The sequence below is a fragment of the Camellia sinensis genome, unplaced genomic scaffold (assembly GCF_055761805.1).
Source record: "Camellia sinensis isolate YWXY unplaced genomic scaffold, ASM5576180v1 Unanchor3, whole genome shotgun sequence".
NCBI classification, from domain to species: domain Eukaryota; kingdom Viridiplantae; phylum Streptophyta; class Magnoliopsida; order Ericales; family Theaceae; genus Camellia; species Camellia sinensis.
In genome coordinates this window covers 6,993,048-7,007,544 of record NW_028129178.1, presented here as the reverse complement: position 1 = coordinate 7,007,544, position 14,497 = coordinate 6,993,048, and the positions used below count along the sequence as shown (strand labels likewise).

At 35.1% G+C, this 14,497-nt stretch overlaps 1 pseudogene; it reads left to right on the top strand.

Moving 5' to 3' along the window:
• The first annotated feature begins 9,099 nt into the window (after nucleotides 1–9,099).
• LOC145816067 (uncharacterized) lies at nucleotides 9,100–11,047 on the top strand (annotated as a pseudogene).
• Nucleotides 11,048–14,497: the final 3,450 nt, after the last annotated feature.

Sequence of the window (14,497 nt, the reverse complement as noted above, 5' to 3'; positions counted from 1 at the left end):
GGAGTGCCTAATGAGTTTTCTTCTTATTTCCTTTATGTAGACACCCCGTTTTTTACTGTCTTTAAGACTTGGACATCATCGTTTGTGCACTTGATGATTGTGCTTGTTTGTGTTTGTTTTGGGCACCTGAAGTCCTCGGCGGAACGCCCTGACTTTGGGCCTTGAACCTTGACTGTTTTGTGCATTGTTTTTGGGCCAAAACCTTGTTGCCTCTTGCCTGGAAGGGGGAGGGAACTTGTTGGCCAGTCCTAGGCCTTGTTGGCCACTGGTTGTGTCTGTCGGCCACTTACGGTGGCCGACGGCCACTTGTCTCTTTTTTTAGATATTTGTTTGCCATTTGTGCTAGTTGTTGTTCACTGAACTGCATCTTTATACAGGTGCATGGTAGGATGAATTCAAGCTTTAACCTTGGCTTTCTATAGATAGGGGGTGCTCTTCCCTATTTGGAGGGGCTAGAAAATTTGGATCAAATTTCTCTCTCTCTCTCTCTCTTCTTATTTTGTGCCTTAAAGTCTAGTTTCTTTACACCTTTGCACATCAAGCCTTATCCAAGCACTCTCACCTTGGAGCTAAGGTTCTTTGGAGTTTAGTTTGAACTCTTGAAGGAGGTTTGAGCTGGAATTTGGGCTGTTTTGTGCTTGAGCTTCAAGAGGTAGTTCACTTGCTTATTGTACTTGCTTTGACTACTTATTTGTCCATCCTTTTGTATTATTTTTGAGCTGGTTTTCAACTACAAAAAACTCTATTTTTTTAGGCTTAACATGATGGTTTGAGGCAATTTTGTGTTAAGGGGTGATCCACCATTCTTGTTGCTTAGTTGTGTAGACTTTTGCACCATCTTTTAGCATATTCAAATCAAACTTTTTGGGCCTTTAAACCACTGAAATTTAGAGTTATTTCAGTGGAAAAAACCTTGTTTTAAAGTTCAAAATTGGAGGGGGTAGCCTCCCCTCATTGTGTCTTATTTGCATGCCTAGATAGCTTAACATATGAACATGTTTTTCTAGCATTTTGCACCTTAATCTCAGCATGTTTTTGCTACTTGACTGGCTTCAGCTTTGTTTTGAGCTGGTTTGGTCCTTTAAGGCTTATATTGTGTGGTTGTAGTGTAAAGAGGCTTCACTAGCTTAATGTTTTAGGCTTTTTAACATGAATTGCATGAGTTGCTTGCATGCTTTAGTGTCATTTTACACTTCATTTTTAGCACTGAAATCTCTGTAATCTCCCTCTATTCTTCACTCTTTCATTTATTTTGAAAGTGGCTTTGAATCCCTTGTTGGCTTGAGTGTGAAGTGGAGACATTCATGCTTAATGGTTTAATTCCTTCAGAAGTTCATTATCAACGGCATGAGGTCTCTTTCATGCTCAAGACACTTGTGGTTTAAGCCTACTTTCAATTAGAGGGCACTCACTTTTTGGACTAATCAATTAAGGAATGGATTGGTAAGCTAAAATGAGTACATAAAAATGAATAAGTAAAAGAGGTAAGATAAAGCATCTTTTGTGTAGCATTGCACGTGTTCGAATCGGACGTTAATTCGAACACGAGAAAAATGGGACGTTTCATATTCAAAGTGATGAAGCGTGCCACTTTTCTTGGTCACCATCACCCTTGACCATACATGATAGGGTTATGGTTTTGTTGAGTCTTGTTTTGCACTCATTAAGCTTGTACAAACTTGGTTCCTTAGCCATCATGCATGGAAATGCTTGATTGATGGTTCGAGGGCAAAGAGTTACTCTCCTTTGAGCTTGTGTGATGATAAGGAGAGCAACAGTACATACACTCCATGAGAATACACTGCTTTGTCTCTGTTTGTTCTCTGTTGCAGGAAAAGAAGAAGTTCAGGAAAGGGGTGGCCGACGGTCACCAGCAGTAGCCGACCGGCCACCAACGGTAGCCGACGGCCACCATTGGTAGCTGACCGGCCAGAAATGAAATTTTGCACAAGTGTGTTCTTGAATTGGAGCAGAGACATTCTGGAAGTTGGCAGCACTGTGGGTGTTCGAGCATGTGCAAACAGAGGCTGCAATGGCAAGGGGTGGCATTTTTTGGAGGAGAATCCGAGCATGCATGCATCCCTCGTCCCTCGAGGCCGTTTAATTGCTTTATTAGTTAGTTGTAGCTAATTCGTTCATGCAAGTGTTGTACTTATTTATCTAATTAATTCGTTTTGTAATATCTAATTAGCTTAGAATAGTTAGTTAATTATCATGTTGTAATAATTAGTTAACTAGAATAGTTAATTAGTCTTGTGTTGTAATAGCTTAGCTTAATTGGTGTACCTAGTTAGCTTAGCTTATTCATTCGGACCCTCCTTCGCGAGGGCATAATGTTGTAATAAAGTGTGCGTGCGTGTGTGTATGTCTTCTAACCCCACGTCTTTCTCCTTTTTATTTAATCCCTTTCGATGGTTAGATTAGGGACATATTTCGACTTAGCATATCGGATGCTTGCATCCATTCATTTGTATTGCATGCACCGAGGCTCGGCGCATCATTCAAACTGCATCGCAATTTCAATACACTTATTTGAATACGTGTTTCAAAGCATGATATCAAAGTGTTGCAAATACCATGATTAGGTAGCCGAACCTATTTAGTTATATCATTGCATGTGTTGCATCAGACATCTTGTATAGTTAGGATCATGCATTTTTCTAACTAGTTTTTATTTTGGCTTGGAGTATTCGGTAAGTTTTTATGCTTTAGCATACTTGCATGATTGTGATTGCCATGTTTCGCATGCTTGCCATGAGGCTATGTGCTTAAATACTAAACTGTATGAATGCCTGTGGATGAAGGCTTGTTGCTTGAATTAGAATGATTCAACAAATGTGCGTTTTAAGCCCACTTTGTTAAGTGAAAAATCAGTGTTTTAAGCCCATCTTGTTTGGTGGCAAATCCGCGTTTTTAAGCCCACTTGAGGGTGGCAAATTCAAACCATTTTCGAAAACAAACATGAGTTGAGTTGTTCCAATTCTTGCGATTCTAGTCTATACTTGCTTGTGTGCGTCACATAGTAAAGCTAGCCTAATAACCAGAACAAGAACACATAATGTTTATAAAACAACATATCATGATTAGTAGAGGCCAATCTTTGATTGGGCGAGCGGGGATGCTCATTTCAGGACCTTCCCCTCTCGTACCTAAGTTCCCGAGCCGAGGCAACTTTGGTGATGACGGACACGTGGCTTTTGGCACGAGTCAGGGTTTCTTAAATTTTTCCAAAATAAAATATTTAGGTAGCGACTCTGTATCTGGCAAAGCAGTCCAATTTTGACATTATTTGATTTAAAATTGATTTTCTTTAAAGGTTTGCTAGATTTGGACTCTTTGGTGTTTATCAGTTTCACATTGCACTTGTGAGACTAGATTCAGAACCGCAGGAGTCCGAACTGTGAGGCCTTCTTTTCAAACCCTTTCCGAAAGACGGGGCGCAGAAAAAGGCGAGTCCACACTTTACATACCATTTAGTCTTGCATTTAGAATTATGCATAGATTTATAATCCCTTATGCTCGTGATATGGTGCAGAGAAGTACTAGGTGAGCTTTTCTCTTTTCTTTTGCATCTTGTGTGTGTTGGCTTGTTATAATGTCTAGCATGCTACCATGAAGCTATGTGGTTATGTGATATATCTCTGTGATTACTCATTGCATGGAGGTCTCATTGCCTAAGTTAGAATGATTTTGATCTTTTCGCACGCTAGTTATCTCGTATTTCTATGCGATATCTCCTTTCAAACCCTTTTCAAATCACGAGAGATTAGAGTATTTCAAAGTAGGTGATTTTTTCTATACTTGTTTGCTTCACATAGTAAAGATAACATTAATAATATGGTTATATGATCATATTGTGGTAATAATTCTCATATCAAGAACTAGTAGATGCCAATATTTTATCAGGTGAGCGGGGATACTCAATTTATGACATTCCTCCTCTCATATCTACACTCCCTGATCAAATTCTTTGGTTGTGATGGCAATGGCCTTTGGCATGAGTCAGGATTTCCAAGTTTTCTATAAAAGATTAGATAGCGACTCTATGTCTCATGTTTGATCTATATTTAGCACTCCTGTATGATGAATAGATTTTCATCAAATATGCTAAGTCTAGACCATTCGCACATATCTCACATTGCAGCCCAGTTATTTTCGTGAGCATTAGACTTAGAGGAATGGGTCGAGCTGTCAGGAAAGGGATCCCACACTAGTGTTGAGCCAAACTCGAAGTAAAAATTGATATGGAAGGTGAATCGGTAACCAAATCAAAAGCAGATAAGAAAAATAGATCAAGGTGAGAATCAAATGTGTGAATCGCAGATTTTTGGAGATCTTCAATGCTAACAATGCACCAGCAAGATGACAACAACAATAGAGATCATCAATGACGACAATGCACCAGCAAGCCAACAGCGACGATGAAGATCTTCAATGACGACAATGTACCAGCTGAATGAAACCCTCTGTAGGCGATGGAGGTCTTCAACGTTGATAATGGAGATCTATAGTGTGTGGGTGAGGTGTGTACTCAAGCAAGTGGTATGCTGCTTTAGGGTTAGAAATGGAAAGCTAAGGTGTGAACGAAGATATTTTCAAACCCTAATAATTATTATATGTGTGTGTACTAAGTAATGATGTGTACTAAGAGGATTATTGGTGTGTAAATAGAATCTTTGTTTTAAATCCGACACATAAATGAGAACTTAAAAAAAACATATTCTCATCTCAAAATTTGTCAAAATTTTTAATTTTTTTTCACAAATTAAATGTATTATTTGTTCGGCACAAAAATAAGAACTTAAAAATAATATATTATTGTATCAAAATTTTCTAATTAATGTTAGACAGAGGGATTGTTTGAAAAATAGTCAAGTTGACTTGTACTTTGAGTGCTCGAGCTTAACTCATTTTGTATTGAGCTCAACTCCAAAATTAATCCAGTTCGAGTTCCACTTGACTTGTTAATACTGATCATATTCAAGCTTGGCTCAAAATTCTATAATGAATAAAAAATTGAGCTCAATATTCAAGTTCAGTCAGCTTAGTAAGTGAGTTTTTGGGATTGGTTTTTTCAGTGTTTTTTTTTTGTTTTTGTTTTTTTTTGGGCTTATTTATTGTCTTCAGTAAAAAAAAAAAAATTAATTTTTTAAAAAACTTTTGACTTTTAGGTTCTACTCAACTACACAAATCAAAAATTTTAAAAAATAAAATAAAATTTTAAAAAACAAATCCACTAAAGACAAAAAAGAAAAAAAAAATTAGCCTTATTGGCTTTTAATTTTTTTTTCCTCTACAAATATTAATAAAATATGTATATATAACATATTTGACATTATTGTATATATATATATATATTTATATTATTATTTATATAATAAACGAGTTAAGCTTTATTAGTCAAACTTATTCTAGTTCAAGCTTAACTTGTTTATTAAACGAGCTTAAAATCTAGATTGAGCTCGTTTATATATGTGATGAACAAAACTAAGTCGAGCTTGAGAGCAGCTTAGTTCAATTGAACCATATCAAAAAGGGAAATTCTATGATGTACCCCTCAAATAGAGTGTGTACCATAAACTAACCAATTTTGATTTTTGACACCATTTAGGCTTTTAATTTTAGATTATAACAAAATCACAACATATATTCTTACGATTAACAAATATGAATCCAAGAATCATATTAAGCACATAATTAACATTCAAATTCACATTAAGCATATAAACACATGCAAAGTTAAAGGATTAAAAGCATAATACGTGACGGGATTGTCACAACAATCTCATTGGAATTTCTTCGAGTGTGTTTGTGTGTTTATGTTTGGAATTTCTTTGGGCATTACACATATACTGCTCTCTTGTGCATTTGATTTTCACTGCACACATTACACACTTGCATGTTGATTTCTCTAACATATTTGATTTTTTCTAAAATTTCTTTGCCATGTTGATTTTCTTTAGTCATTACACACTTGCAATCTAATTTGCATATAAAATTTTTCTATAATAATAGAATTTACATTCTCTGCAAATGTAATAAGAGAAATTTACTTGCATGTTGATTTCTTTAGCATATTTGATTTTCTCTAAACTTGTTTTGCAAATGTAGTAAGGGAAATTTACATTCTCTGTAAAAGTAGTTAGAAAAATTTACTTATATGTTGATTTCTCCGGCACATGATTTTCTCTGAAATTTACTTGCGATGTTGATATTCTTTGGCCATTACACACTTGCAATCTGACTTGCATATAAAATTTCTTTGCAAATGTAGTCAGAGAAATTTACATTCCCTACAAATGTAGTAGAAGAAATTTACTTGCATATTGATTTATCTGGCACATCTGATTTTCTTTGAAATTTCTTTATAAATGTAGTCAATAAACCCACTTTCTCTCTTTACCATTTGATGCACCATTCAATGCCAATAACCCAAGAGTAATGAACGTCTTGAATAACAATAGAACCCGGGGGCATAGAGAAATCTCAGAAGGTCCTTTAAATTCCTGTGTAGGTCCTCCAAATTTCGCCAAATCTTTGAGTTTATTGTTGTCTATGATCACCAATTCCCTAGTCTTTAGCAGATAAATCAAGGACCCAACCTCATGGTAGCGGACGAGGTAGACGGTGTGAGCGTGGCTGTGAAGGTGGCATAGGGGGGTTCTGGACACGGTGTTGAAGACATGGATAAGGCCAAAGTGGGAGCCAACGACAATGAAGTGGCCGTTAGAGTAAAAGGAGGCGGGGGTGGTGGTGTCTGAGAATGAGGAGATGGTAGATTTAGGTTCTAGGGTTTGGGAAGAGAGAGATCAGAGAATGGTTGAGAGAGAAAAGATAAACCCAAATCTATAGAGAAAGAGAGAGAAGAGAGACGAATGAGGGTAAATTTCATATATATATTTTTTGAATAAAATAAAAACAAAGGGTATGGGGGACCTTAACTAACCAAAAAAAAAAAAAAAAATTTGTAGATCTCTCCTACTAGTCAAAGTTGAAGAGAGATGTTAGACCAATTTTTTCAATTAAGGCCTTGTTTGGAGTACTTTAAAAAAGTTAAAAAGTTAAAAAGTCAAAAAGTCACTATCCAATTTAAGTCACATCATCTTATTTCACATCACCTCTCTACCACATCACTTTAAACCCAACCCACACCTGAACATATTCCATAAAAAATCAAAAAGTATACTTATTTAGATCATGCCAAACCACTCCTAAATATTGACATGTGTCTAATTAGTCTTAATTTAATATTACATAAATAGTCAAATCACAAGTTTTCACGTGTCAAAACGATGCAGTTTTCAAGATGATAAGCTTTTGGCTAATAAAATTAAGCCACTTATCATATTGAGAGTGTCAAGCTAATGAAATTATGACACCCTATTAAATAATATTTTGATATTTATCTCTACATAAATTAGAAATAATTATCAAAAAAATTGAAGTCTATTAAGACTCTCCTCCACTCATATCTATAAATAGGGGTGATCTCCAATAAAATTATATACACAATTTTACATACACAAAATCAATTTGTAGAGACAAGATTTTGCATCAAATAAGAACAAGCCGCATAAGATCAAAGCTCCAAAGCCCGAAAGGTTTTTTCACTGAAGCTTATAAATCTCCATATGCCATAATTTGGAAATAAGTTGTCTGGCTCTTAAATCAAAATCCTATAAATTGGAATATACTTTGCGGAGATTTTCCCGTTCAATTCAAGAATAAACTGTCAAGTACTTGAATCAATTTTTAATAAAAAAAATTAGAGAATTTTCTTTGATTATAAATTTTATTAGAGATTCTACCCACATTATTTTAAATTAATAAACTTATATTTGTTATAATAATTTTTTGTCTTCAAATAAGAAATTTGTGTGTATAATTATTATCTCTTTTATATAAAAATGTATATTTTATGTTATTTATTTTTCTGTTTTTGTACCATACACATTAATTTCAATCCATTTAATTTTATTAAAAGAGAGGTCACGTTAATTATATTAAAACTATAATGCATGTAATATTTTTTTAAAAAAATTGCCTTTAAATGGAATAATGATAAAAAAAATTATATTTTTATGATAATACAACTCTCCTGTGTAAATAATACAAATTTATTTATGTGTTTGATATAACTCTTTTTATATATCAAAATTGCACTATTTGTTTTATAATTTAGGCCTCGTTTGGGAATAAGTATTTTTAGTAACTTTTTGATTTTTTGATTAAAATGTAATATAAAAAAAATTAGTATGTTTAAAATAATTTTTTAATTTTTTACAAAAAATGTACAAAAAAAAAAATTTAATTTTTTAATAAAAATTATTAATATTTTTATTTTTTTAATAATTTTTTAATTTTTTAATTAAAAAAATCACTTACCAAACGATACCTATGCCTAAAACAATTGTTTGGCAAAAATGAGTGCACACGTACCTGACTGAAAAAGAAGCAGAGGGAAAAGAAGGCATTGTAAAGAGAGGGAGAGAGAGAACTGACACATTGCGTTGCCTTAAAAGCATAGTAGGGCACATAGTAGGGCGCAAGGTTGTCTTGTTGGCATTGGCACTTTGGATCTTTGACCGAGAGTGGCAGATCCATAAAACAGATTGTGATACCTTGCAAAACAGCTTAGTGGCTTATAGTTGAAGCCATTCAAAGCTAAGCTTATCAGAGCAGCTCTGCGAGGGCGGTTTTGTCAAATCACATTTTGGGTTGTCACCTACGAGAAGCTCTAATGTAATCTAAGTAGGGCTGTTATTTACGACCATTTTATTTTGGTCTCTACATTTTTTTTGAACCTTCACTAAACAAAATGAAGTTTATATATTTATTTTTTTAAATTCCAATCTTAAAACCAACTATGTATGTAACTCCAAATCCTAATCCTAACCTGAACCTTAATCCCATCCACATGAACTCCAGCCACTTCCGCTACTATCTCCAGTGGCCATTGATGACGACGGCTTGCTCCGATTACACCCTCCGCTACGGCACACCGCCACCAACCTCCGTTGCCACCTCCTTCTTCACTCTCCATTGTTGCATTGTTTGATCCAATTCATTCACAAACCAATCCAAAAAATAAAAAACAAAATGGGTTTTCCAAAACTATTCAATTGAAAGAAGAAACTAATCTCTGCATCTTTGATCCCTTCTTTGTTGGGCTCACGATACTCCTCTCTCAACTCTCGTGCCCAGATCAAAGAAGAAATCAAGCAAGTCTTCAAGAAATTCGACATCAATAGCGATGGAAAGATCTCATTGTCAGAACTTGGTTCGATCCTTGGCAGCTTCGATCACATTGCCACGGACGAGGAGCTCTAGACGATGATCAAGCAGATCGACGGCAACAACGATGGATGTATCGATCTCAATGAGTTCATCGAGCTCAACACCAAAGACATTGATTCCGATGAGGTTTTGGAGAATCTCGCCGAGTCTTTCTCTATGTTTGATATCGATAAGAATGGATTGATCTCTGCCAAGGAATTGATGAATATGCTTCAGAGCCTCGACAAGGAATGCTTGATCAGCGAGTGTAGGAAGATGATTAGTGGTGTCGATTGTGATGGCAATTGAATGATCAGTTTTGAGAAGAAGAAGAAGAGGAAGAATAAGAAAAATAAGAGGGAGACGGTGTGGAGGCACTGGAATGGTTGGCGAATGAGGCTACCGGCCGGAGTGGAGGTGGAGGTGGGATTGGGGTTGGGGTTGGGATTGAGGTTAGGCTTAGGGTTGGGATTGGAAGGATAGAGATGGGGTCAAAAATGGAAATTGATGTTGGGGCAAAATTGTAATAAAAAAAATAAAAGAGTGGGGGGTCCAAAGAAATAATGCATGTGAAAATTAGGAATGACAACGGGCTGGGGCGGAGCCGGGGACCACACTCCCCGTCCCCATCCCCGATCCCTGACGGGGAACCTATTACAATCCCTGTCCCCGTCCCCCAATGAGGATCGGGTTTCCCTGACCCCGAAAGTTCCCCAGACCAAAAAAAAAAAAAAAAAAAATCCAAACAGCAACAAGTTAGCAACAGCAACATCATCATCAAACAACATCATCATTGAACAACATCAACACCAACATCATCAACATCACAAAGGGAGAGAGAGAGACCTCTGAGAGAGATATCTAAGTATAGAGAGAGAGGGAGAGAGAGAGAGAGAGACAGAGAGAGATCATCGAATGAGAGGATCTGGCGACACGACGGGCATGAGGAGTGAGATCCAAGCCACATGAGGTAGATCGGAGACTTGGTGTTTTCGTTGAGTTTGGCATTGACGGTCTAGATCTGAGTTTGTAGATTTGAGTTCAACGGTGATGGGAGGAGGGAGAGGAGGACAGCGGATGATAAGGGAGAGGAGAACAGCGGAGAGAGAGAGATCAGCGTCGGTGGTGAAAGAGAGGAGAACAGGGACGGAGGAGGAAGGCTTTTAGTGAGAGAGAGAGAGATAGATGAGAAGCCGTGTGAGGCCGTGTGAGTGAATTGGGTCTGTTTTTTGGGTTTGGTTTATATATGTTATATAAAGGGATATGATAGTAATTTCACTTTGGGGAGAAACGGGGACAGGCCAGGTCTAGGGCTGTGAAAGCTATCCCCATCCACGGTCCGAAACTAATCGGGGATTTAATTTCAAATACCATCCTCGTCCCCACGGGGGTATTTTTCGGGAAAAAACCATTCTGATCGGGGTCGGGGGGTCGGGTCCCTGTCGGGCCGGGTTCAAATTGCCATCCCTAATGAAAATAGTAACCCTTGTTCCAAAACATTGATTAAGCACCTCATCTATCAATTTTTTCTTTTTTCTTTTTTAAATTTTAAAATGTCATTCTACCCTAAAATTAAATTACTAAAATAGATATTCACTTAAATCCCTAACCCTAACAGCATTCTTATCTCTTTTCTAGCCCTCTTCCTAGCCACTTGGCACCTCCTGCCTCCCCATATTCGTTTGTTGCTGCCACTTCCTTTTTCGCCACTGTTGTATTCCCATCGTCGTCGCCGCCACGAACATCTAGAGTTTTGTATCTAGGTTTTTAAAAGAAGAAGAAATGTGGGTGAAGGTGTCAAGACGGAGATCAAAACAAGGACTGATGGACAACGGTGCGATTTGTAAAGAGAGTGAATTGTTCGTGACGGTGACAACGAGAGAAGGCTGACCAAAGGGATGATGGAGGTGGGGAGAGGCTAACCGAAGCAAAGGAAGAAGTGAGGAGGTTGGTGATGGCAGTAGCAACAGGAGGGTTGGTCGTAGGTGGAAGAGGCTGTTGGAGCTAGGGTTTGGGTTAGAGTCCAGTTGGGGTGATGAGGGGTATGATTGGGATTATTGGGGTGTTCAAAGTGCAAAAGGAAAAAATTTAAATTTAGGCTTGGGGTGTCCTAAGAATTGGGGTGCTCAACCAAATTCTAAGGGTGATTTTAGAGCTATTAAATCTATATTACAATAATATCCTCAAATAAAAAGGCCATTAAGGAAAATATGGATCTGTATTATACCAATTAAAAGAATTCATTTATGAAAACATAAAACACTCTTTACACACCATCACCTATAGATATATACAAACACTGTATTTCTTTACTATCTTTCAACTTTGATCATTTTCAACATTATAATCTAGCACACTACACTCATGATATCATTCATTATCAATTAGCTCACATTATTCTCTTGTCCAGTATACTTATTTTCTAAACTCAAAGCATTATTGCCTTTGAAGATTTAGGGTTTAATAACATTGAAATCAATTAGTTTTGAAGATTTGCACACCATGAATGACACTCAGATTGTTGGTTTGGAACAATGCAATAATGAAAATGTCAATTTACTACTTACAATGGCTTTTTGGTTTTTTTTTTTTTTTGATTATTTCGTTCGTATAATCACTAGGAAGATGACTTTGTTCATCACGTGTTCAGATATAAGAGTTGAATGTTTACCCATTATTTGATTATTTATATTTGAATAAAACTATTTTGTTCAAATTATTAAAGTTGACCAAATATTAAATGTTTATACATAAAAAATTGAACATTTTGAATTCATTCTGTAAAAGAAAAAAAGGGAGATTTGATCAAAATCCCCTCATAATAAAACTTTAATGCATTAAAGTCAAGTACAAAAACTTTTATTTGAAAAGTCCAACACACACCATTATTACCAAAATATCGTTAGTGACTAATTTTATATTTCAAATTTTAAAATGATATAACTTTTGATGTAGATGTCGGTTTAATAAAATTAGTATTTTTAAAATCTCCTCATTAAGATCTATCAAATAAAATTTAGGTTGACTATGAAATTCTTAAAAAAAAAAAAAAATTTACCGTCGTAATTGACGTAAATAGTAAAGTTTTACTTTGTTTCATAGTAAAATTTTACTTTGATTCATAGTAAAATTTTACTATTAATATTAGTTTCAATAGGAAAAAAAATTACGATTTTTTTTTAAAGAATTTCATAACCAACATAGATCTTATTTAATAGATATTGACGAGAGAATTCTTAAACTACTAATTTTATTAAAAACCAATAAACAAATCAAAAGTTATATCATTTTAAAGTTTAAAACATAAAAGTAGTTATTAAGGGTAAGATTGTTTACAAAAAATAAAATAAAATAACATAAAATAAAAAAAAATTTGTTTGTCTTTGATGAAAGAAACAATTCTTCTTCACAGGACTTACAAATTAAAAAAGTTTGGACTGTCTTTTTCACTTTAAAAGGGACTAATAAGAGACTTTTGGCCAAATATTCCTAAAAAATTATTAAACTTTTATTATTTTTTAGATATAAATTTTTGAACATATATTAAGTTTGTTTCATTCTATATTCATGAAATTATTTTTTTATTAATTTTTTTTGTAGAATTTTGTACCGACTCAATGTTTTAACTATTTATTGTTGACAACACAAGTTAATTTGTTACTGAAGAGGTACATTCATGTTTCAAGACAATATAAACGAATAAGTTTTTTTTATTTTTATTTTGTTTTTAATTTTGGAAATGTACTAAACTTGTTTTCCTATTAAATGTAGGTTTTCAAAAGTAAAGAAGCATTACTCAGTTGGGTACGAGAAGTTGAGAAATGGTTGTGTGTTGTGTTCAAGACTTTGAACTATGGTAGCAGTCGTAAAACACTAAGGATATATCTTAAATATGTTCAACAGAATAAAAATAAATATGCAAGAAATGTTCAACATAATAAGTATGAATGAGTAAAAGTTGTTCAACATATAAAGTATGAACTTATTAATTTTATTCAACATAAATATTTTGAACATATTCAATTTGTTCAATTTTTTTTTTGGTACGATAACATTATGTTCCAGACAACCAGTTGTAGACAACCCATTTTTGACTGACCTTAAAACTTAGGCCTTCTATGAAGAGCTACCAATAATGAAAGCAAAGATCGTTTCGAGCAAAAGTCAGGGATGAAAAGAGACAAACATTCCTACACCTATATTGACCAAATAGTTTTCTTCTAGACCTTCAAACCTATTTTTCAAAGTGATTTTTTAGGCGAGTAGTACCTTCTCATTTGTTTTGGTCATTCCTAGCATTGTGTTTATGAAAAGTGTTGAGCTACTTTTCATAAAAGAGAGCTTAGAAAATCAGAATGAATGAAAAGATGGGGAAACCTTTTGAGAAAAATGTCCGGCTGTCTCTTGGTCGGCCAGACAATTTTTTAGAAACATAACGGACAACTTTTGTCCGAATAAGCACATTCGGACAACATCTATCCAGATAACCACATCCTGACCCTTTCTTGCTTTGACGGACCTTTTTTAAGAAAACATGACAGACTACTCTTGGTTGGCTATACAACTTTTGTCCGGCGAAAACCTATTGACGTCAGCCAAACAAATTTCTCATGAGGTGTCCCCTAGCATCTTAACATATGCCATATGGATCCTTGGGGACAAAATAGCATATTCTAAGCACCCCAAACTTATATAAACCATATTCTTGGAGAGATTGATGAATTTAGCTAGCTAGTTCATTAGTTGATTTGAACATTGAGCTTTATACATATTCTATATACCTACACGCTTGGACGATCTTCTTCATTTCTTAACTTGGAGATTTAGAGCTAAAGATCTTCATCTGCTTGAGGGAGCTTGGATTGAAGCTTGTGACCTGCTTAGGCCTTATCTCTGCTAGTTTCAGAGGTAATTCCTACTTCCATTTTAGATTTCTTAGACCTCCTATCTCTTTCCCTTTTCTTTTCTTTTCTTTTTTTTCAATTTTTTTTTTTAATAGGAAATTTTCTTGAGATCATTGTTGGGTTGTTATTGATAGCTTAGTTGGATTCTCTTCTTGCACATCTTTCTGTAGTATTTTGAGGCCTGTGTAAAGACTTTGGCCAAGTCTAACTTCCATTTTCTTGCTTTATTATGGGTTAGAAGCCCATGCATAGCTTCCTCTATAAGAATGGTTAGATTCTTCCCTCTCCGTATTCTATTTTCATGAACTTGGATAGTT